Genomic DNA, 23,331 nt, shown 5'->3' with positions numbered 1-23,331 from the left:
CAGATTTTTATACTATTTTTATTTTGACTAGATATTATGCATGTGTCAACAAGGACAAAAGAGAATGTAATAAAGGGTAAAAACAAATGTTCAAGTACCATTCTATTACTGTATCTAGAAACATACATATTCTTAGGATCATGAATTTTTGTACAGAACTGAAGTTAAGAGTCTGTAAGAGAGTAGAATAAGAAAATGAAAGAGAACCACGTTTTATTTCATTCTTTTATCTGGCAAGTGTCCTGAATATGTGCTTTCCATTAATCATCAAAGTAAGATTTAGAGAGAAATATATTATTTTACCTTTGACAAGTAAGAAAATAATTTTAGAGGGTGGGATGAGAGGTGGAATGGCATAAGTAGGGTTGGGAATCCAGTCCAGTTTGACCTCACAGATAATATTCTCTCCTCATATGGATAGGATTTTAACTTTCATTTGGTGTCAGATTCACTCCCTATTCACGGATTAAACATAACTTTAAGAACCTAATATGTTTTCTAGGCACTCTGCTAGTAAAATGAAGGAGGAAATGGCAACTCACTCCAGTCTTTTTGCCTGGAGAATCCCATAGACACAGGAACCTGGTGGGTTAGAGTCCATGGGATCACAAAGAGTCAGACATGACTGAGCAACTAACACACTCACACACTTCTAGTAACTAGAGATGCTGAAGACAGTGAGACAGTATTCCCAACAAAAAGAGCTCTGAGCCAGAAGACATAGAAGAGACATGCAACCAGACAAGAGCATCCCAGGGAGATAATTACTAAGAGGGCCACTTGAATCCTGCAAAGGAGATAGAGGAAGCCTACTTTTATTTTTGTTTGGGAAGACTTTCTGGAGGATGTGGTAGACATTTACAGCACAGCAGAGAGCTGTCTATTAAATATATAATGCTTCGTGCCTGGTGTGTTTCTAAAGGCAGCTGCAAGTTCTGACCATACTCCATACCATTTCCTTTTAAAGTTTGCAGGGATCCCCACATGGCAGTAACACAAATTTAAAGAAATATATTTAATTTTTGGAATCTCATATCTCCCTTGGAGATTTCACAATTATCATTATACTTAGTAATGTCAAATATTTGAAGTAATATTGCTGTTGTGTTCAGTCACTCCCTTATGTCCGGTTCTTTGAACCCCATGGACTGCTTACGTTTCTCTCTCACTGTTGATCTGACAAAAAACTCTATTTGCTCTATTTTTGCCCTGATTCATTATTCAGCACTGAAAGACTTAGATAAACACTGATATAAAGTATGTAACCTATATTAGATACTGATTAAGGGGTTTTCTCCATGGCTCAGCAGGTAAAGAATCCACCCGCAATGCAGGAGCCTTGGATTCAGCACCTGGGTCAGGAAGATCCCCTGGAGGAGGAAATGGCAACCGACTCCAGTATTCTTTCCTGGAAATTCCCATGGACAGAGGAGTCCCGAGGATTACAGTCCATATGGTTGCAAAGAGTCAGACATGACTGAGGTTACATAGCATACAATACCAGAACAAGAAAATAGAAAATTTTACTAATGTCTTCTTAAATGTTTTAGGATATCCTAGGATAAGCTATATTATAACATAATTATCTTATGTTATTTAATCTCAAATATGTCTCTAAATGGGGGCTTCCCTTGTGTCTCAGACATTAAAGAGTCTGCCTGCAATGCATTTTCCATTCATGAACATCATCCCATGCTTCCAAACTCCAACCCACATTGAATTTCCTCATTTCTGAATGAGCCCTTCTCTCATCACTGTACATCTTTTCTTTTTCACCTATGCTTTCCCTGCCTGGAATTCTCTTCTTATTTTTCAAATTCTTCAACACTACAAATATTACTTCTTGTGCTTTCTTCTCTAGTCAAACTCTTCTAGGTCACCAAGTAAAGACACAGATTTCTTGTTCTTTGTGTAAGGTTTCTGAAACGTATTTGTTTGTGTGAGTTCTGCTTACACGTTCCCCAACAGCTCAGCATTTTAAACAGGGTCACATTAACAACAATATCTCCTATTTTCTTTATTCCCAAGAACTACTTCAGGAATTCCATATTATTGATGAACTCTTATTACTCTGATTTTCCTTAGTTACCTCACATGTGCCTCAAAAATAAAGCTGTTTAACTAAACTACGTTCAGTTCAGTTGCTTAGTTGTGTCCGACTCTTTGCAACCCCATGAATCACAGCACGCTAGGCCTCCATGTCCATCACCAACACCCAGAGTTCTCTCAAACTCACGTCCGTCGAGTTGGTGATGCCATCCAGCCATCTCATCCTTTATCGTCCCCTTCTCCTCCTGCCCCCAATCCCTCCCAGCATCAGGGTGTTTTCCAATGAGTCAACACTTCACATGAGGTGGCCAAAGTATTGGAGTGTCAGCTTCAACATCAGTCCTTCCAATGAACACCCAGGACTGATCTCCTTTAGGATGGACTGGTTGGATCTCCCTGCAGTCCAAGGGACTCTCAAGAGTCCTCTCCAACCCACAGTTCAAAAGCATCAATTCTTTAGTGCTCAGCTTTATTCACAGTCCAACACTCACATCCATACATGACCACTGGAAAAACCATAGCCCTAACTAGATGGACATTTGTTGGCAAAGTAATATCTCTGCTTTTCAATATGCTATCTACGTTGGTCATACTTTCCTTCTAAAGAGTAAAGTGTCTTTTAATTTCATGGCTGCAATCACTATCTGCAGTGATTTTGGAGCCCCCAAAATAAAGTCTGACACTGTTTCCACCGTTTCCCCATCTACTTCCTATGAAGTGATGGGACCAGATGCCATGATCTTCGTTTTCTGAATGTGGAGCTTTAAGCCAACTTTTTCACTCTCCTCTTTCACTTTCATCAAGAGGCTTTTTAGTTCCTCTTCACTTTCTGCCATACGGGTGGTGTCATCTGCATATCTGAGGTTACTGATATTTCTCCCGGCAATCTTGATTCGAGCTTGTGTTTCTTCCAGTCCAGCATTTCTCATAATGTACTCTGCATATAAGTTAAATAAGCAGGGTGACAATATACAGCCTTGACATCCTCCTTTTCCTCTTTGGAACCAGTCTGTTGTTCCATGTCCAGTTCTAACTGTTGCTTCCTGACCTGCATACAGGTTTCTCAAGAGGCAGGTCAGGTGGTCTGGTATTCCCATCTCTTTCAGAATTTTCCACAGTTTCTTGTGATCCACACAGTCAAAGGCTCTGGCATAGTCAATAAAGCAGAAATAGATGTTTTTCTGGAACTCTCTTGCTTTTTTGATGACCCAGCGGATGTTGGCAATGTGATCTCTGGTTCCTCTCCCTTTTCTAAAACCAGCTTGAACATCTGGATATTCACAGTTGACATATTGCTGAAGCCTGGCTTGGAGAATTTTGAGCATTACTTTGCTAGCGTGTGAGATGAGTGCAATTGTGTGGTAGATTCAGCATTCTTTGGCATTGCCTGTCTCTGGGATTGGAATGCAAACTGACCTTTTCCAGTCCTGTGGCCACTGCTGAGTTTTCCATATTTGCTGGCATACTGAGTGCAGCACTTTCACAGCATCATCTTTCAGGATTTGAAATAGCTCAACTGGAATTCCATCACCTCCACTAGCTTTGTTTGTAGTGATGCTTTCTAAGGCCCACTTGACTTCACATTCCAGGATGTCTGGCTCTAGGTGAGTGATCACACCATTGTGATTATCTGGGTCATGAAGCTCTTTTTTGTACAGTTCTTCCGTGTATTCTTGCCACCTCTTCTTAATGTCTTCTGCTTCTGTTAGGTCCATACCATTTCTGTCCTTTATCAAGCCCATCTTTGCATGAAATGTTCCCTTGGTATCTCTAATTTTCTTGAAGAGATCTCTAGTCTTTACCATTCTGTCATTTTCCTCTATTTCTTTGCATTGATCACTGAGGAATGCTTTCTTATCGCTGCTTGCTCTTCTTTGGAACTCTGCATTCAGATGCTTATATCTTTCTTTTTCTCCTTTGCTTTTGGATTCTCTTCCTTTCACAGTCATTTGTAAGGCCTCCTCAGATAGCCATTTTGCTTTTTTGCATTTCTTTTCCATGGGGATGGTCTTGATCCCTGTTTCCTGTACAATGTCATGAACCTCCATCCATAGTTCATCAGGCACTCTGTCTATCAGATCTAGTCCCTTAAATCTATTTCTCACTTCCACTGTAATTAAGTAAACTATACTTAAAAATAATAAGCTCCTATGACTTGTGTGATATTTTAAGATTGATAACAGGGGCAAAACTACTGTCAGCTCTCCTACACTTACACAACTCGATCCACTGATATTTTCCATTCCTTAGTGTCAGTTGCTCAGCTGTGTCTGTCTCTTTGCAATTCCATCAATTGTAGCACAGCAGGGTCCTCTTCTGTCCATGGTCTTCTCCAGGCAAGAATACTGGAGTGGGTAGCCATTCCCTTCTCCAAGGGATCTTTTAAACCAAGGAATAGAACCCAGGTCTCCTGCATTGCAGGCATATTCTTCACTGTCTAAGCCATGTACCACCTCCGTTTCCAAGTAAATCTTTATCAAGTGGTCAGTATAAAAATATGTCCTTATGAGCTTAAAAGTAAGCTCATCAGATGGGGATTTAGGTTTACTAGTCGCAAAGAGTTGGACAGGACTGAGCGACTGAACTGAACTGAACTGAACTGAGTGTATGTGTAATCTAGGAAAATTTGCATGTCCATGCTTATTAAAAATCATCACTACACATTAACTGTTTGTCTACCAGTGTAGGTCTCTATTTTCTGATTTACACTTTTGAGATACAAGAATAAGCCAGGTAAATACTTGTTAAAAGATAAGTTAAGGATATAAGACAAAAAGATATTGCACTGAAAGATGAACTCCCCAGGTCATCCTTATGCTACTGGAGAAAAGCAGAAAAATAGTCCCAGAAGTAATGAAGAGACTGAGCCAAAGTGGAAACAACGCCCAGTTGTGGATGTGTCTGTGGTGAAAGTAAAGTCCGATGCTATAAAGAACAATATTGCATGCATAGGGACCTGGAATGTTAGGTCCATGACTCAAGATAAATTGGAAGTGGTCAAACAGGAGATGACCAGAGTGAACATTGACATTTTAGGAATCAGTGAACTAAAAAGGACATAAATGAACAAATTTAATTCAGGTGACCATTATATCTACCACTGCAGACAAGAATTCCTTAGAAGAAATGGAGTAGCCATCATAGTCAACAAAAGAATCCAGAATGCAGTGCTTGGGTGCAATCTCAAAAATGAAAGAATGATCTCAATTTGTTTCCAAGGCAAACCATTCATATCAGAGTAATCCAAGTCTATGCCACAACCACTAACACTGAAGAAGCTGAAGATGAACAGCTTTATGAAGCCCTACAAGACTTTCCAGAACCAACACCAGAAAAAGATGTCCTTTTCATCATAGGGGACTAAAATGCAAAAGCAGGAAGTCAAGAGATATCTGGAGTAACAGGCAAGTTTGGCTTTGGAGTACAAAATGAAGCAGGGCAAAGTGTAACAGCATTTCGCCAAGAGATCGTACTGGTCATAGCAAACATCCTGTTCCAACAGCACAAGAGATGACTCTACACATGATTATATTCTTTGCAGCCAAAGATGGAGAAGCTCTATATAGTAAGGAAAAACAAGACCAGGAGCTGACTGTGGCTCAGATCATGAACTCCTCATTGCCAATTATAGACTTACATTGAAGAACATAGGGAAAACCACTAGGCCATTCAAGGATTACCTATATCAAATCTTATATGATTATATTGTGGAAGTGACAAATAGATTCAAGGAATTAGATCTGAAAGACAGAATGCCTGAAGAACTATGGATGGAGGTTCATAACATTGTACAGGAGGCAGTGATCAAAACCACACCAAGAAACGGAAGTGCAACAAGGCAAAATGGTTGTCTGAGGAGGCCTTACAAATAGCTGAGAAAAGAAGAGAAGCTAAAGGCAAAGGAGAAAAGGAAAGATACACTTTTTTGAATGAGGAATTCCAAAGAATAGCAAGGAGAGATGAGAAAGCATTCCTCAGTGATCAGTGCAAAGAAATAAAAGAAAACAATAGAATGGGAAAGACTAGAGATCTCCTCAAGAAAAATAGAGATACCAAAGGAACAGTTCATACAAAGATGGGCACAATAAAGGACAGAAATGGTATGGACCTAACAGAAGCAGAAGATATTAAGAAGCGGTGACAAAAGAACATACAGAAGAACTATACAAAAAAAGATCTTCATGACCCAGATAACCACAATGGTGTGATCACTCACCTAGAGCCAGACATCCTGGAGTGTGAAGTCAAGTGGGTCTTAGGAAGAATCACTAGGAACAAAGCTAGTGGAGGTGATGGAATTCCAGCTCTTCAAATCCTAAAAGATGATGCTGTGAAAGTGCTGCACTCAATATGCCAGAAATTTGGAAAACTGAGCAGTGGCCACAGGACTGGAAAATGTCAGTTTTCATTCCAATCAGAAAGAGGGGCAATATTAAAGATTATTCAAACTCCTCACAATTGCCCTCATTTCACATGCTAGCAAGGTAATGCTTAAAATTCTCAATCTAGACTTAAACTGTATGTGAATTGTGAACTTCCAGATGTCCAAGCTGGATTTAGAAAAGGCATAGGAACCAGAGATCAAATTGCCAACATCAATTGGATCATTGAAAAAGTGAGAGAGTTCCAGAAAAACATCTACTTCTGCTTCACTGACTATGCCAAAGCCTTTGACTGTGTGGATCACAACAAACTGGTAAATTCTGAAAGAGATAGGAATACTGGGTCACCTGACCTGCTTCCTGAGAAACCTGTATGCAGGTCAAGAAGCAACAGTTAGAACTGAACGTGGAACAACAGACTGGTTCCAAATCAGGAAAGGAGTAAGTCAAGACTGTATATTGTCACCCTGCTTATTTAACTTACATGAAGAGTACATCATGTAAAATGCTGGGTTGGATGAAGCACTAGCTAGAATCAAGATTGCTGGGAGAGATATCAATAACCTCAGATATCAGATGACACCTCCCTTATGGCAGAAAGTGAAGAAGAACTAACAAGCCTCTTGATGAAAGTGAAAGAGGAGAGTGAAAACTGGCTTAAAACTCAGCATTAATACCATGGCATCCAGTCCCATCACTTCATGGCAAATAGATGGGGAAAGAATGGAAACAGTGACAGAATTTATTTTCTTGGGCTCCAAAATCACTGAGGACTTTGATTGCAGTCATGAAATTGAAAGACGCTTGCCCCTTGAAAGAAAACTGTGAAAAAACTACACAACATATTAAAAAGCAGAGACATCACTTTGCAGAGAAAAGTCCATATAATATGGTTTTTTCAGTAGTCCTTTATGGATGTGAGTGTTGGACAAAAAGAAGATTGAACATCTAAGAACTGATGCTTTTGAACTGTGTTGGGGAAACTCTTGAGAGTCCCTTGGACTGCAAGGAGATCAAACCAGTGAGTCTTAAAGGAAATCAACCCTCAATATTCATTGGAAGGACTGATGCTGAGGCTGAAACTCCAATACTTTGGCCACCTGATGGGAAGAGTCTTGGAAAAGACCCTGATGATGGGAAAGGTTGAAGCCAGGAGGATATGGGGACAATAGAGGATGAGATGGTTGGATGACATCACTGACTTAATGGACATGAATTTAAGCAAGCTCCTGGAGACAGTGAAGAAGAGGGAAGCCTGGTATGCTGCAGTCCATGGGGTGGCAAAGAGTCAGACATGCACTAGTGACTGAACAACAACAACAACAAAGGCTGTATCAAGTGTTTGGAGTGAGCCGTGTACCCAGCCAATGTGATAAAATTAGCATCACATTCCTGATTTCTTACTTACAGCCAAATTGATTCTCTAGGCTCTGCTCCTCCCTGTCTCCTAGTCTCAGCTCTCTTTTATACCCAAACTGACGACATCTCCCATTAACTTTGGAATATTCAAACTTTGGAAACAATTCAACCTCTACTTTCAGCATCACAAACTGAACTCATCATCTTCCTTTTACTGACTGATGATGATCAGTAACAACTTTCCTTCAATTTTCACTCCCAGCCTTTTCTGTTTGAAATTATAATAAACTCATAGTCAGGAAAATAGTGCAAAGAAAGTCCTGAGTAGACGATTTTACATTTACTCATAAAATCCCAAACACTGCCTAGATGTTATAAAAGTCACCATTAAAAGGAAAAGCAACATAATACACAAATTAATTTTTATTTTTATTTTACTTAGTTTATTTTATTTTATACATAAAAGTGCACATTCATTTCATTTAAAAATTAATTTAAAAAATTCTTTGGTACTTAAGAACCCCATGTAATTAAGAACACAAGTCTAAATACACTTTAGAAATTATTTCTCTACTACTTTCTAGTGGAGTCTAGTAGTTTTTGTTGTAATGAGTTAAGATTAAGACATGATCTATAAGCTCCCTATTCTTTTAAAATGACAAACTATGTCTGCCACTAGTTAAATAATTAACTTAGGACTTCTTTCTCAGTACTTTTATGCCTCTAAGCTTATTGTAATCTGGAATATAGACAGATGGCTAAGTGAAAATTGAAGGAAGGTTATGAATGATCAATATCAACTGTAACCAGAAAATGATGTGGGTCATGTTTTTAATGCTGGAAATAGAGGTTGAACGGTCCCAGAAGTTTGAATATCCTAAAATTATGGATGCCATAAATTTTGCCATAGAATTTCATATACTACCAAACATTCATATTACTATGTATATTTTTCATACTTGCAGTTCATGAAAATTAGCCCTAAATCCAAAATATATATGGTGATTTAACTGCACATATAAAAATTTCCTAAATTTGATTGTCCATCATTACCAACAGATCACTTCTGTTATAAGCTATCAAATTCACCTTCAGATCCTGGAATATCTCCAGTGACTCAGAAGACTGAAATACCACACTAGTTTATGGTTTAAAATAGTATGATTTGAACTGTCTTCTTTCTTTTAGAAAACTTGTATATATAAATTACCACCAAAAGGAAAACCATTTATCCTAACAATAAATATCACTTTCCCTCAAGTTTATTTTCATTTGAACTAATCTCCAGAAAGAGATTTCTGCTTTAACAGTGAACTACAGCATCTGAAGCAGAGCCAGAAATAATATTTCCCATAGTTATCGCCACTGCTATTTGGCTCTCTTGTCAGCTACTCAGTTTAAAGTATGGGAACTTTATTAGTCTATTTCCCAGATTTTCTCTATATATTGAGCTATGCTTGGTAAGATATGGGAGAAACTTGGCAACTTATAGGATTTCCATGACATATCCCATGCCCAGTTGTTACTTTAAATTAAAAACGAGTATTGGATAGCTTTAAAAACATGTGGTAAATTACAAATAGGTTAATTTGATTTTACTATCACACAATGTTATAACCAGTTTCCAAGTTTCCTTGTATGCTAAACACACATTTTCAATTTACTAGAGCTCAGCCAAGTCCATTTTAAATTTTGGCTCATGCCTCAAACCAAAGCTATTTGAATTTCCACAATTATATTTTATGGGACACAGAAACATGACCGTATCAAAAGGTCACAATTAGGTTGTGTCTCAGACCCAACAAAGACACAATCACTATCTTTCAAATTATTATTAGAGTAGAGAATACAGATGGCTTCCCTTGTGGCTCAGCTGGTAAAGAATCTGTCTGCAATGTGGGAGACCTGGGTTCAATCTCTGGGTTGGGAAGATCCCCTGAAGGGAAAGGCTACCCACTCCAGTAATTCTGGCCTGGAGAATTCCATGGAGTGTATAGTCCATGGGGTCACAAAGAGTTGGATGTGACTGAGAGACTTTCATTTTCAGAGAATACAGAAAAGGGCATTTTCATATGCTTATTTTCCCCTTTATATTCTAGCTCACTTGGTGCCCCTGTCCATGGAATTCTCCAGGCAAGAATACTGGAGGGGGTGGGCATTTCCTTCTCCAGGGGAATCTGTCCAATTCAGGGATCAAACATGGGTCTCCTGCATTACAGATGGATTTTTACTGTCTGAGCCACCAGGGAAGCCCTTATATTCAAGAGGAAACATCATGTACAAGCATGCTAATCAATTAACTGACCGCTTATTTTGGGCTTATTTAAAACTCATTGCTCAAAATTATTAGTGAGCAAGAGAAAATGTAAGGCATAGCCTTTGCCCTCAGCGAACTCAAAATCTAAACAGAGATGAAAACCAGTTCTTAAAAAATTAATACATAAAAGAAGATAAGGACTAAGCTGAGTAGAAGGATGTTAGTAGGCAAAAATTATAAAAAGGGAAGGTTTCCTGAAAAAGTTAGAAAGTAGGGAAAGATATGAAGACCAAGGGCTTCCCTGGTAACTCAGAGGTAAAGGATCTGCCTGCCAGTGCAGGAGATGCGGTTTCGATTCCTTTGTCAGGAAGATCTCCCAGAGAAGGAAATGGCAACCCACTGCAGAGTTCTTGCCTGGGAAATCCCATGGACTGAGGAGCCTGGTGGGCTACAGTTCATGGGGTTGAAAATGAGTTGGATATGGCTTAGTGACTAAAATAACAGCAATGGAGACCAAATGAAAAGAACTCATTCGATGGCAATATAATATGAAATTCTTGTTCTCAAAGTCAAATCAGACAAGCTCCCAGAACCTCTCACGACTTTGTTATGTCATTATTCAGTTCAGTTCAGTTCAGTTCAGTGGCTCAGTTGTGTCCGAGTCTTTGTGATCCCATGGGCTGCAGCATGCCAGGCTTCCCTGTCCTTCACCAACTCCTGGAGCTTACTCAAACTCATGTCCATCAAGTTGGTGATGCCATCCAACCAGCTCATCCTCTGTCGTCCCCTTCTCCTCCCGCCTTCAATCTTTCCCAACATCAGGGTCTTTTCCAGTGAGTCAGGTCTTTGCATTAGGTAGCCAAACTATTGGAGTTTCGAGTTCAGCACCAGTGCTTCCAATGAATATTCAGGACTAATTTCCTTTAAGGATGGACTGGTTGGATCTCCTGCAGTCCAAGGGACTCTCAAGTCTTCTCCAACACCACAGTTCAAAAGCATCAATTCTCCAGTGCTCAACTTTCTTTATGGTCCAACTCTCACAACTGCATATAACTACTGAAAAAAACCATAGCTTTGACTAGATGGACTTTTTTTTTTTTTTTTTGCAAAGTAATGTCTCTGCTTTTGAATATGCTATCTAGGTTGGTCATAGCTTTTCTTCCAAGGAGCAAGTGTCTTTTAATTTCATGGCTGCTGTCACCATCTGCAGTGATTTTGGAGTCCCCCAAAATACAGTCTTTTGCTGTTTCCATTATTTCTCTATCTATTTGCTATGAAGTGATGGGACCAGATGCCATGATCTTAGTTTTCTGAATGTTCAGTTTTAAGCCAACTTTTTCACTCTCTTCTTTTACCTTCATCAAGAGACTCTTTAGTTCTTCTTCACTTTCTGCCATAAAGGTGGTGTCATCTGAGGTTCTTGATATTTCTCCTGGCAATCTTGATTCCAGCTTGTGCTTCTTCCTCCAGCCTGGCATTTCTCATGATGTTCTGCATATAAGTTAAATAAGCACGGTGTCAATATACAGCCTTGACTTATTCCTTTTCCTATTTGGAACCAGTCTGTTGTTCCACGTCCAGTTCTAACTGTTGCTTCTTGACCTGTATACAGGTTTTTTAGGAGGCAGGTCAGGTGGTCTGATGTTCCCGTCTCTTGAAGAATTTTCCATAGTTTTTGTGATCCACACAGTCAAGGCTTTGGCATAGTCAATGAAGCAGATGTTTTTCTGGAACTCTCTCACTTTTTCAGTGATCCAATGGACATTGGCAATTTGATCTCTGGTTCCTCTGCCTTTTCTAAATCCTGTTAGGTCAGTTAACTGTGAGAGATTTAAACTCTCATTATTGTTTCCTATGAGAATGTGAACATTTAAAAAATAGGTCTACTGGTAACAGATTCCCTCAAATTTTATTTTTCTGGGAAGTTTTTTCTTGTCTATACTCCTCTACAGGTTATTATAATTATTTTTGTTTATTTGCTTGCTTTCCCTAGCTTCTTCAAAAATTTTTCTATGAAAATTTCTTTGTCTTTTATTTTCTTCAGTTTGCATATTATTTCTTAATTATAGGTTTTTTAAAAGCACTTTTTATGTTTAGTGGTCTCTGAAATTCCTGGATTTGTGGTTTGGTTTCTATATTAGTTTGGGATATTCACACTAATCAATTGCTTCAAATATTTATTCTGTTTCTTTCTCTTCTTCTTCTTGTAGAATTCACCTTAAGCATATGTTACATGCTTTGTGATTCTCCCATAGTTTGTGGGTTATTTTTTTCTTTCAGTTTTTGATGTTTTTATTGATATAGCTTTAATCTTACTGATTTTTTTTCAGTTGTGCTCAGCCTATTAAAAAATCTATCAAAGATATTTGTCCTGTTAGAGTGTTTTGATTTCTTGTATTTCTTTTTGATTCTTTTTTAGACTTCCCATCTGTCTGCTTACTTTACCCATGTGTCCTTGAATGTTGTTCACTTTTTCCATTAGATCTGTGGGCCTATCAAATACAACTACTTTAAATTTCTGGTCTGATAATACCAACATTCTAACATATCTCTGTCAGGTTCTGATGCTTCCCCTGTCTCATCAAACGTGGTTTTTTGTCCTTCAGTATGCTTTTTTTTTTTTTTTTTTATGAAACCTGAACATTACGTACTGGATAAAAATATCTGAAGTAAATATTCTTTTAGTGTGAGGTTTGATGTTTATCTGGCTAGGAGTATAATTGTGCTTACCGTTGCTGTGGCTGCTGGTGCCACAGGCTAAAATTCCTCTGGAATTATTCTTTTTATCTCCCCCATTGTCTTTGGAGTTCCCTAGAGACTTGTTCTTAAGTAAAGTTAAATGTGCAGTTCTTTCAGTTGGGTTCCTCTGTTGTTATGCAGGAGCCCTACTGATGTGGTGGTAGGAAGAGAGAGAGAAAATGTTACATAGTCCTATTTTAGTCTTTTAGTGAGCCTGTATACTTGGGTTGTGACCTTTGCAAGTGGTTAAGTGCTTATCATTTCTTGTGCCCTCCCCTCTTGGTTTTGGCAGGAAGGCTAGAGGGGACTGGAATTGATATTTCCCTTCTTCCTGGAGGTCTAGTAGGGGCTAGATTTAGGTCCTCCCCCCTGCCCCATACACAAGGCTAGGATGGGCTTCTGGTGGGTATTCCCTTTTCCCCAGGTTGGTGAGGCTTGGGTAAAATCCCAGTCATTTAACCTCTGGGGAAATAGGCTTTTTTTGAGAGCAGATTTTGTTAGTAAGACCTGAATTCTCTGGAGTGTTTCAGATTGGTGATACATCCCCTCTCCATGCTGGAAAGAGTAAGAATTATTTCTCTGGTCTTTACTGTGAGAACCTGATAGGACTCCTGAAGGAAAACTCATAAGGTTCCCCACTAAGATTAGGCCCCTACCCTTGAGTTCTCAAACTTGCTCACATGCAGTCTCCAGCAATTTGCCGAGTATAATTTAGGTATTCCTATCCTGGTACTGGTTCACATGGAGGTGTCTATTAATTTATGATTCTTTGACTCTGCATATCTCTCTAATTTTTGAGACAGTAGTTTGACACATGATTTCAATTAAAAACTACATCAGGGGCAACCATCCCACTGGAGCCCTTTTTATTCACTGGTATTCTTTTGTTAGAACCAGATATGGAACAACGAATTGGTTCAGAATTGGGAAAGAGTACCTTAAGGCTGTATATGATCACCCTGTTTATTTAACTTCTATGCAGAGTACAGCATATGAAATGCCAAGCAGGATGAATCACATGCTGGAATCAAGATTGCTGGGAGAAATATCAACAAGCTCAGATATGCAGATGATACTATTCTAATGGCAGAAAGTGAAAGGGAACTAAAGAGCTTCTTGATGAGGGTCAAGGAAGTAAGTAAAAAAATTGACTTGAAACTCAACATTCAAAAAACTAAGATCATGGCATCTGGTCCCATCACTTCATGACAAGTAGAAGGTGAAGTGTGGAAGCAGTGACAGATTTTACTTTCCTGGGCTCACAATCACTGCAGACAGTGATAGCAGCCATAAAATTAAAAGATGATTGCTCCTGGGAAGGAAAGCTATGACAAAACTGGACAGTGTATTAAAAAGCAGAGACATCACTTTGAGACAAAGGTCTATATACAGTTAAAGTTATGGTTTTCCCAGTAGTCATGTACAGATGTGAGAATTGGGTCATAAAGAAGGCTGAACACTGCTTTTGAACTATGGTGCTGGAGAAGACTCTTGAGAGTCCCTTGGACAGCAAGAAGATCCAACCAGTCGATCCTAAAGGAAACCAACCCTGAATATTCATTGGATTGGCTACTGCTGAAGCTGAAGTTCCGATATTTTGGCCACCTAATGTGAAGAGCCACCTCATTGAAAATGACCCTGATGCTGGAAAAGACTGTACGGAACTGGAATGCAAAAGCAGGAAGTCAAGAAACACGTGGAGTAACAGGCAAATTTGGCCTTGGAATGCGGAATGAAGCAAGGCAAAGACTAATAGAGTCTTGCCAAGAAAATGCACTGGTCATAGCAAACACCCCCTTCCAACAACACAAGAGGACTCTATACAAGGACATCACCAGATGGTCAACACTGAAATCGGATTGATTATATTCTTTGCAGCCAAAGATGGAGAAGCTCTATACAGTCAACAAAAACAAGACCAGGAGCTGACTGTGGCTCAGATCCTGAACTCCTTATTACCAAATTCAGAATCAAATTGAAGAAAATAGGGAAAACCGCTAGACCATTCAGGTATGACCTAAATCAAATCCTTTATGATTATACAGTGGAAGTGAGAAATAGATGTAAGGGCCTAGATCTGATAGATAGAGTGCCTGATGAATTATGGAATGAGGTTCGTGACATTGTACAGGAGACAGGGATCAAGACCATCCCCATGGAAAAGAAATGCAAAAAAGCAAAACGGCTGTCTGGGGAGGCCTTACAAATAGCTGTGAAAAGAAGAGAGGTGAAAAGCAAAGGAGAAAAGGAAAGATATAAGCATCTGAATGCAGAGTTCCAAAGAATAGCAAGGAGAGATAAGAAAGCCTTCTTCAGCAATCAATGCAAAGAAATAGAGGACAACAACAGAATGGGAAAGACTAGAGATCTCTTCAAGAAAATTAGAGATACCAAGGGAACATTTCATGCAAAGATGGGCTCGATAAAGGACAGAAATGGTATGGACCTAACAGAAACAGAAGATATTAAGAAGAGGTGGCAAGAATACATGGAAGAACTGTACAAAAAAGATCTTCATGACCCGGATAATCATGATGATGTGATCACTAATCTAGAGCCAGACATCTTGGAATGTGAAGTCAAGTGGGCCTTAGAAAGCATCACTATGAACAAAGCTAGTGGAGGTGATGGAATTCCAGGTGAGCTGTTTCAAATCCTGAAAGATGATGCTGTGAAAGTGCTGTACTCAATATGTCAGCAAATTTGGAAAACTCAGCAGTGGCCACAGGACTGGAAAAGGTCAGTTTTCATTCCAATCGTAAAGAAAGGCAATGCAAAAGAATGCTCAAACTACAACACAACTGCACTCATCTCACATGCTAGCAAAGTAATGCTCAAAATTCTCCAAGCCAGGCTTCAGCAATATGTGGACCACGAACTCCTTGATGTTCAAGCTGGTTTTAGAAAAGGGACAGGAACCAGAGATCAAATTGCCAACATCCACTGGATCATGGAAAAAGCAAGAGAGTTCCAGAAAAACATCTATTTCTGCTTTATTGACTATGCCAGAGCCTTTGACTGTGTGGATCACAAGAAACTGTGGAAAATTCTAAAAGAGATGGGAATACCGGACCACCTAACCTGCCTCTTGAGAAATCTATATGCAGGTCAGGAAGCAACAATTAGAACTGGACATGGAACAACAAACTGGTTCCAAACAGGAAAAGGAGTACGTCAAGGCTGTATATTGTCACCCTGCTTATTTAACTTATATGCAGAGTACATTATGAGAAATGCTGGACTGGAAGAAACACAAGCTGGAATCAAGATTGCCAGGAGAAATATCAATAACCTCAGATATGCAGATGACACCACTCTTATGGCAGAAAGTGAAGAGGAGCTAAAAAGCCTCTTGATGAAAGTGAAAGAGGAGAGTGAAAAAGTTGGCTTAAAGCTCAACATTCAGAAAACGAAGATCATGGCATCTGGTCTGATCACTTCATGGGAAATAGATGGGGAAACAGTGGAAACAGTGTCAGACTTTCTTTTTTTGGTCTCCAAAATCACTGCAGATGGTTATTGCAGCCATGAAATTAAAAGACGCTTACTCCTTGGAAGAAAAGTTATGACCAACCTAGATAGTATATTCAAAAGCAGAGAAATTACTTTGCTGACTAAGGTCCATCTCGTCAAGGCTATGGTTTTTCCTGTGGTCATGTATGGATGTGAGAGTTGGACTGTGAAGAAGGCTGAGTGCCGAAGAATTGATGCTTTTGAACTGTGGTGTTGGAGAAGACTCTTGAGAGTCCCTTGGACTGCAAGGAGATCCAATCAGTCCATTCTGAAGGAGATCAGCTCTGGGATTTCTTTGGAAGGAATGATGCTAAAGTTGAAGCTCCAGTACTTTGGCCACCTCATGCGAAGAGTTGACTCATTGGAAAAGACTCTGATGCTGGGAGGGACTGGGGGCAGGAGGAGAAGGGAACGACCGAGGATGCGATGGCTGGATGGCATCATGGACTTGATGGGTGTGAGTCTGAGTGAACTCCGGGAGATGGTGAGGGACAGGGAGGCCTGGCGTACTGCAGTTCATGGGGTTGCAAAGAGTCGGACACGACCGAGTGACTGAACTGAACTGAACTGGAGAATGGGGCGGCAGAGGATGAGATGGTTAGATAGCATCACTGAATCAATGGACATGAGTTTGTGCAAACTTAAGGAGATAGTGAAGAACAGGGAAGTCTCGAGTGCTACAGTCCAGGGGGTTGCAAAGATTTAAGTGATTGAACAACAACATTTTTCTTTTCTTTTGTATATCTGTTAGCCTACTAGGTCCTCTGTTTCTTAACAATATTTAATCTCAGCTAACTTGATGATAAATTGGGTATTCCTTTTGTGTTCCATTGAGCAGGACTCTAAATTACAGTGTATGAGCAGTACTCTGCTAGGAATGTTTCTAATCAAGTTGTTTAACTCTGTGCACCTTTCTTGGTTAGGAATTTGTAAGCCAACTTTCATCTTCCCTCAACCGCCCTACATAATATCTCATCAAAATTATTCTATTTTGTGCCATTCAATTAGAACTCTTTCTGAGTTTCCATCACTGGGGAAGCCCAGCATGTCAACAGATTATATGTGTGTATGTATTCATGTCTCTGTCTATCCATCCATCCACAGTAATATATATTCATCTTTTCATATATATTTCAGTCCTGTAATGGAAATGAGCTTGTGTGGGAGGGTAAACATTTATGCTGAAGTTAGGATCTTTTCTAGATACCTTAAAACCTTTTTTTTTTTTTTTTTTAAACAGCATTCAGTAGCTTATTGGGAGTCTCCAAAATACCTTGAGAAATTGGTCATACAGAACAAGAATTCCTAATTTGACAACATTTAGTAGAGGATAGTCTGGTCCCATTGGGCCATGCCTTACAGAAAATCATAGAGTGATGTCCATTTTGAGACATGACACCTCTGTCAACATATAGGACAAAAGATACTATCACGCAGATTTATTAACTGGTAAGGTGAGATGGCTGGATAGCATCACTGACTCGATGGACGTGAGTCTGAGTGAACTCCGGGAGCTGGTGATGGACAGGGAGGCCTGGCGTGCTGCAATTCACGGGGTCGCAAAGAGTCGGACACGACTGAGCGACTGAACTGAACTGAAGGCTAGGTTAGGGCATCTAAGGGCACTCATGTGAAGCACAATATGGCATGTGTGGGGTTTGTCAGCTGAGTTGTACTTTTTTTATTAACAATGACAAATTATTGCACAAAGCCAAAAAGGTTTAAAAAATAGCTTTGAATACAAGAGAATAAAATATAATGTTTGTTTGGGATGTTATGGTAAGTAATCCATAACCTCAAGCCCAGGAATAAAGGAAGAACCATAGCATCTCTGAATATAAGCCCGCAATCAGTTTTATTACCATAATCTCCCAAAAAACTCAGGCTAGCATAACTGGCTGCACACAGATTCTTGTGAGCACAAATTCATAATCATAAATGATATAACATGTTTCAAACAGGTTGGAGTAATGCTTAATATACATTTAGTATAAGCTCAAGCTCCTAAAAGATGAGAAGTGGTAATTATGGGTTAGACTGACAGTTGAATACTTGCGTCCATGTTTTGATATTTATTGGGTTGCTTCTGAACCCTGTAGCTTCATATTTAACTGATCACATAACTGATACTTAACTGATTAAATATATTTACCTGATTACATATTTAGCTGATTACATAAATAGTTGTTGCTATTTTGACTAAAATCAGGTTTGTTATTTATGAAGGTTTTATTGAATATTATTGTCATTGAATTTGACTGAGCAATAAGTTCCAATGCTTACTGACCCACCAGAATAAAAGAGTTTATGAGTTAAACATCATATTGAGATACATACTCTTACTAATTTGAGTCAAGTAATGAGGATAAATAATTTGCTAAAAACAGAAAATGTATGAGAGAGTTCTGTGCTCTACTGCTACCTCTAACTGTAAGATTCCTCTTAGTTGGGTCCTGTGTTCCCATTTCAAAGTAAGAAGTTGTATTATGTAAACTGTTAAATTTTTTTCAAGGTTGATAACTCATCAAAAATATTTAGGAAGCTTTTGATAAAATTAGAGATACTTAGTTGTCATTTCGGAGAAGGCAATGGCAACCCACTCCAGTACTCTCACCTCGAAAATCCCATGGGCAGAGGAGCCTGGTATGCTGCAGTCCACGGGGTTGTGAAGACTTGGACACGACTGAAGTGACCTAACAGCAGCAGCAGCAGCAGTTGTCATCTAGACCAATGGGAACAGACTATCAAAGAATTAATCCATTTATGTACATATTGTTTGACTTCTCATTTTCTTTCATTTCCTTTCTTTTTTTTTTTAATTCTACAGTGACTCTGATATATAATCAACATTTAGAACCCGTCCTGTATGTATCTTCTAAGTTAAAAATGGATTAGTGTAAATAGGGCATTAGTATCCTTAATGAATTTCCTATCCGTGTGGTACCTCTCAAGAGAATAAACACTAAATCTAGAAAGAATCTGAAGCAACTACCCAGGCAAAAATGGTGACAAAGAGTAAGAATGAAATCTTAAGTAGGAAAAAGGGAAAACTTAAGGCAGCATTAGACATCTTAAATGCCCAAGATTGGTTCTCATTTCAAAGACTGGGATTCTAGAGTTGCAGGGCATTTCAGAGTTTTGAAATTAAGAATCTCTAAGATATGTTCTTCAAGTCCAGACACTTAATCAAGATCATCAATTTATGCAAGACAGGAAGTCAGTGGAAAGTGTATAACCCTGGAGAGCTGGAAAGCAGGACAGGTTCTCATCAAATGACTCGTTAACCAGGCTTAACATCCCTGGAGGGTATATAGCAAGTCTCCATTAATTTTCCCACATTGAAACTACTGTAGTTGGGAAACTATACATGTGGAGGTGAGGAGGAGAAAATGTTAGACTTAGATGTTAAATTAGTTCTAAAATGCCAGAAGAAGGACCTTAATTAGAAGTTTGGGTTTTAGCCCTAGAGCAAGAAATTTTCTAAACTCTATTATTTAACACAACAACAATATATGTCTTTGCAACCTGTAACATAAAATCTAGTTAAATATTTCTCAATTATCTCCCCTCATCTCCAGTCCTCACTTGCTTGTCCTAGTTCAGATCAGTGCTCTAGCTTCCTTATTGGGTTGCTCTGTCCACTCTCTCCATCATGAAGCCAGTTCACCTTCCATATTCATTAAAGTGTTTTTTTTTTTTCTTTTAATGAAATATGAGATATGACTTGAAACTTTTAGTTGCTGCCTGTTACTGACAAGACAAATATTCTCTGCCACGTGAGGCTGGTCCTTTACCATCTGCTTGCTTCTCAAGACTCTTTTTCTGTGCCTTCCACAAGTCCTCAGTTCCAATCAGGCATATCCACTTGACTATTTCCTCTTAGTGATTCATGATGACATGGCAAGTGGAGACTGAAAAAGATACCCCCTCCACAAATTAGAATGAGAAAATCAAGGTTTCTGGGGACTGAGAATAAGGATGCCAGATATAATTGTGTCAGCCTCTTCCCTGTGTCACAGAAGATGGCTGTACTCAGTCATTTACGTGAAGAGAGGGCATTGTTGAGTTTTCGAAGTCCAGTAGAGATGAGCCTAGCTGCATTCCAGGACTGATTCCCAACTTCTTTCCTGAAGAGAAAACTCTTCAAAACTCCTGCTTCATTAGGAAAGGCAGGATTTTCTGAGTTACTGAAGAAACGATGAATCTCTACTGTTACTGACTTATAAAAGAACACAATATAATTCTGCTCTTTGCAGGAGGAGTTACTGGCTGTCAGTCAGGCTTTCTCATTACAAAGTGATAATCTCTAGATGCAGAGACACAGAGCTGTGAAGTGAATAGGTAAGGGAAAATAGTCAATGATAAAAGTTTAAGTTAATGCCTACCTCATTTTATGGGTGCTAGTATTCTTTTTCCTTGTGGTCTCATTAGGAAAATAGGAATTGATGGCTATGTCAACTATCTTTTTATCTTCTTATTGTGTTGTTTATGATGTTTGTATATAATGCCTGTGAATAGTTTTTACTGAATCAAAACTCAGAAGTGGGGACAGAATTATAGCTTACTGGTCTCCCAAATTCAATCATTTGAGGAAAATATTCAAAGTATATAAAAATCTGTACACAAACTTTTTATATATTTTGTTTCTAATTAGAAAGAGAAAGCTCCCTTCTGATTGTCATCTTTCCTTTCAGCCTGTCCATGGAAAAAATACAGTTGTTTGGAGACTCTAGTATGTATTTTTATTCAGTATTTTTATATGAAAGTAACAAACTGGTACTTGTTTTACATATTATTTTCTAAACGTATGGATCTGGTTACACCCCAACCTTTACTGTAACCACCTTTCAGATTTCCCATCAAATTCACTTATGTTTTGAATTAAAATTTCAAAAATTTTAATTTTAATTAAGATGAAATCTAAATGCATATGCTTTCTAAAGCACAATGCTTGACAGCTGCAATTCTTTTGGTCCATATCACATGGTATGTGGGATTTTAATTCCCTAACTAGAGATTGAACCCATGCCCCCTGCAGTGCAAGCACAGAGTCTTAACCACTAGACCACCAGGGAAGTCCCAAAGCTGCATTCTTTAGATGCTGTGTTTCTTCCATTATTTGAATACCAAAGTTCAAGGTCTGTGCTGCTTTCCAACGATAATCGTTTATATATGTGCAGTACTCTTGCATATATCCCCAATTTCTATCCTCAAAAGAATGTTTGGAGAGCAGATGCCAGTCCCCTCTTCTTTTTCTTTTTCTTTTTTTCACTTTATAGAAGCACAAACTGAGAATTTGATGAGTTTGAAGATATGCCTAAAGTCACTCTAAAGAGTAAAAGCCAGTGAAAACCAAGTTCTACTAAGCCCAGATGAGGCCTTCAGAGTACCTGGTTATCTTAATTAAGGCTTTTGGTTTGCAAAGTGACTTAGTAGTGGTAGTAATGGTGATCTTTTAGGTAGTTGACATGACTTGGACCTCTAAACTGAACACACTGGGGACATGTCACAAGGTTTTGATTAGAGAAACTGCAGGGGTTTTCATTTTTAAAGAATCATTCTGGCTGCTTTTGTGAGAATAGACTGTAGAGGGTGAAAGATGGATAAGAACACTTGTTGGGTGACCATGGCAATAACCCACATAAGGGATGATGGGAGCTTGAGCCAGGAAAGTAAACAGTAAAGACCGTGAAATGTGATCTGACTGAGTATGTTTTAAAGAAAAATTCAATAGAATTTGCTGATGACAAGGGATACAAGATAAAAGAGAGAGGTAAAAGGTAACTCAGCTTTTCATGTGTGTGATACACAAAGTATGTAGTTACATTAAGTAAAATGGGGAATAACAGGTGGAGAAACTTTGGAAAGGAAGATTAGAATTTAAGGCTTAGACATGTTATATTTGGAGAAGGCAATGGCAACCCACTCCAGTACTCTTGCCTGGAAAATCCCATGGATGGAGGAACCTACCTAGGCTGCAGTCCATGGGTCGCTAAGATTCGGACATGACTGAGCAACTTCATTTTCACTTTTCACTTTCATGCATTGGAGAAGGAAATGGCAACCCACTCCAGTGTTCTTGCCTGGAGAATCCCAGGGACGGGGGGGCCTGGTGGGCTGCCGTCTATGGGGTCGCACAGAATTGGACACAACTGAAGTGATTTAGCAGCAGCAGCATGTTATATTAGAAATAAATCAGGATGTTAAATAGACAGTTGTCTATGTAAGCCTGGAGTTCAGAGGAGAGGTCCAAGCGGAGATAAAAATTTAGGAGTCATGTCTGTTTTGTTCTCTCTCTGCAGAACTTTCTGTTCACAGAAGGGACTATGCACCTTATTCCACTTAAGAGGCAGCATAGAGTAAAGTTATTTGGTCTCAATTCCAATTTATTGAAGAGAAAATCTGATTTGCCTAGTGTTCCTCAGAAGCCTATACTTTGACCAATTAGCTACAGTCAGGGAATGGACTGGTGAGGCAGAAACATGGTCTAGCCCAGTAACAAGTTGGTCCTGAACAAGAGTTAAATATACCACCCTGTAGGTGACCACAATATACAACCAAGAGCTTTTAAAAGATGAGAGACCTTAATATATTTATGAGTTATAAGAAATCTGTTGCAACTAACTTTTGACAGGGTAGAGAGAAATATATATTAAAGGACAGTAAAAGAGTACAGAGATGTATAACTCTCAATTAAAATGAATTAAAAAAATGCAAGAAAAATTGCAGGGAAAACAACCCAATCAACTATCACTAACATCAGCCCAGGCAAAATAGTATCCTGATAGCGGACACTTTGCTATATTCTAATTTGATAGCCAAATTCACATTCAGATTTTATCTGTTGATAATATTGAGACAAAATTTAGCTATCAAATTTTAATATAGCAGCTAATAGTGAGTCTCAATATTATGGTCAGATCACTGAATTTAAATCAACTTCTGAAATGCTTCTTAAAGTAAATTATAAAATATCTATATCTTATATCATACACTTTTATTTATAATTTATGGAAAAGATACATTTAATAA

Source organism: Oryx dammah, unplaced genomic scaffold (genome assembly GCF_014754425.2).
Source record: "Oryx dammah isolate SB20612 unplaced genomic scaffold, SCBI_Odam_1.1 HiC_scaffold_11203, whole genome shotgun sequence".
Classification (NCBI taxonomy): Eukaryota; Metazoa; Chordata; class Mammalia; order Artiodactyla; family Bovidae; genus Oryx; species Oryx dammah.
Note: the sequence above shows the minus strand (reverse complement) of the source record.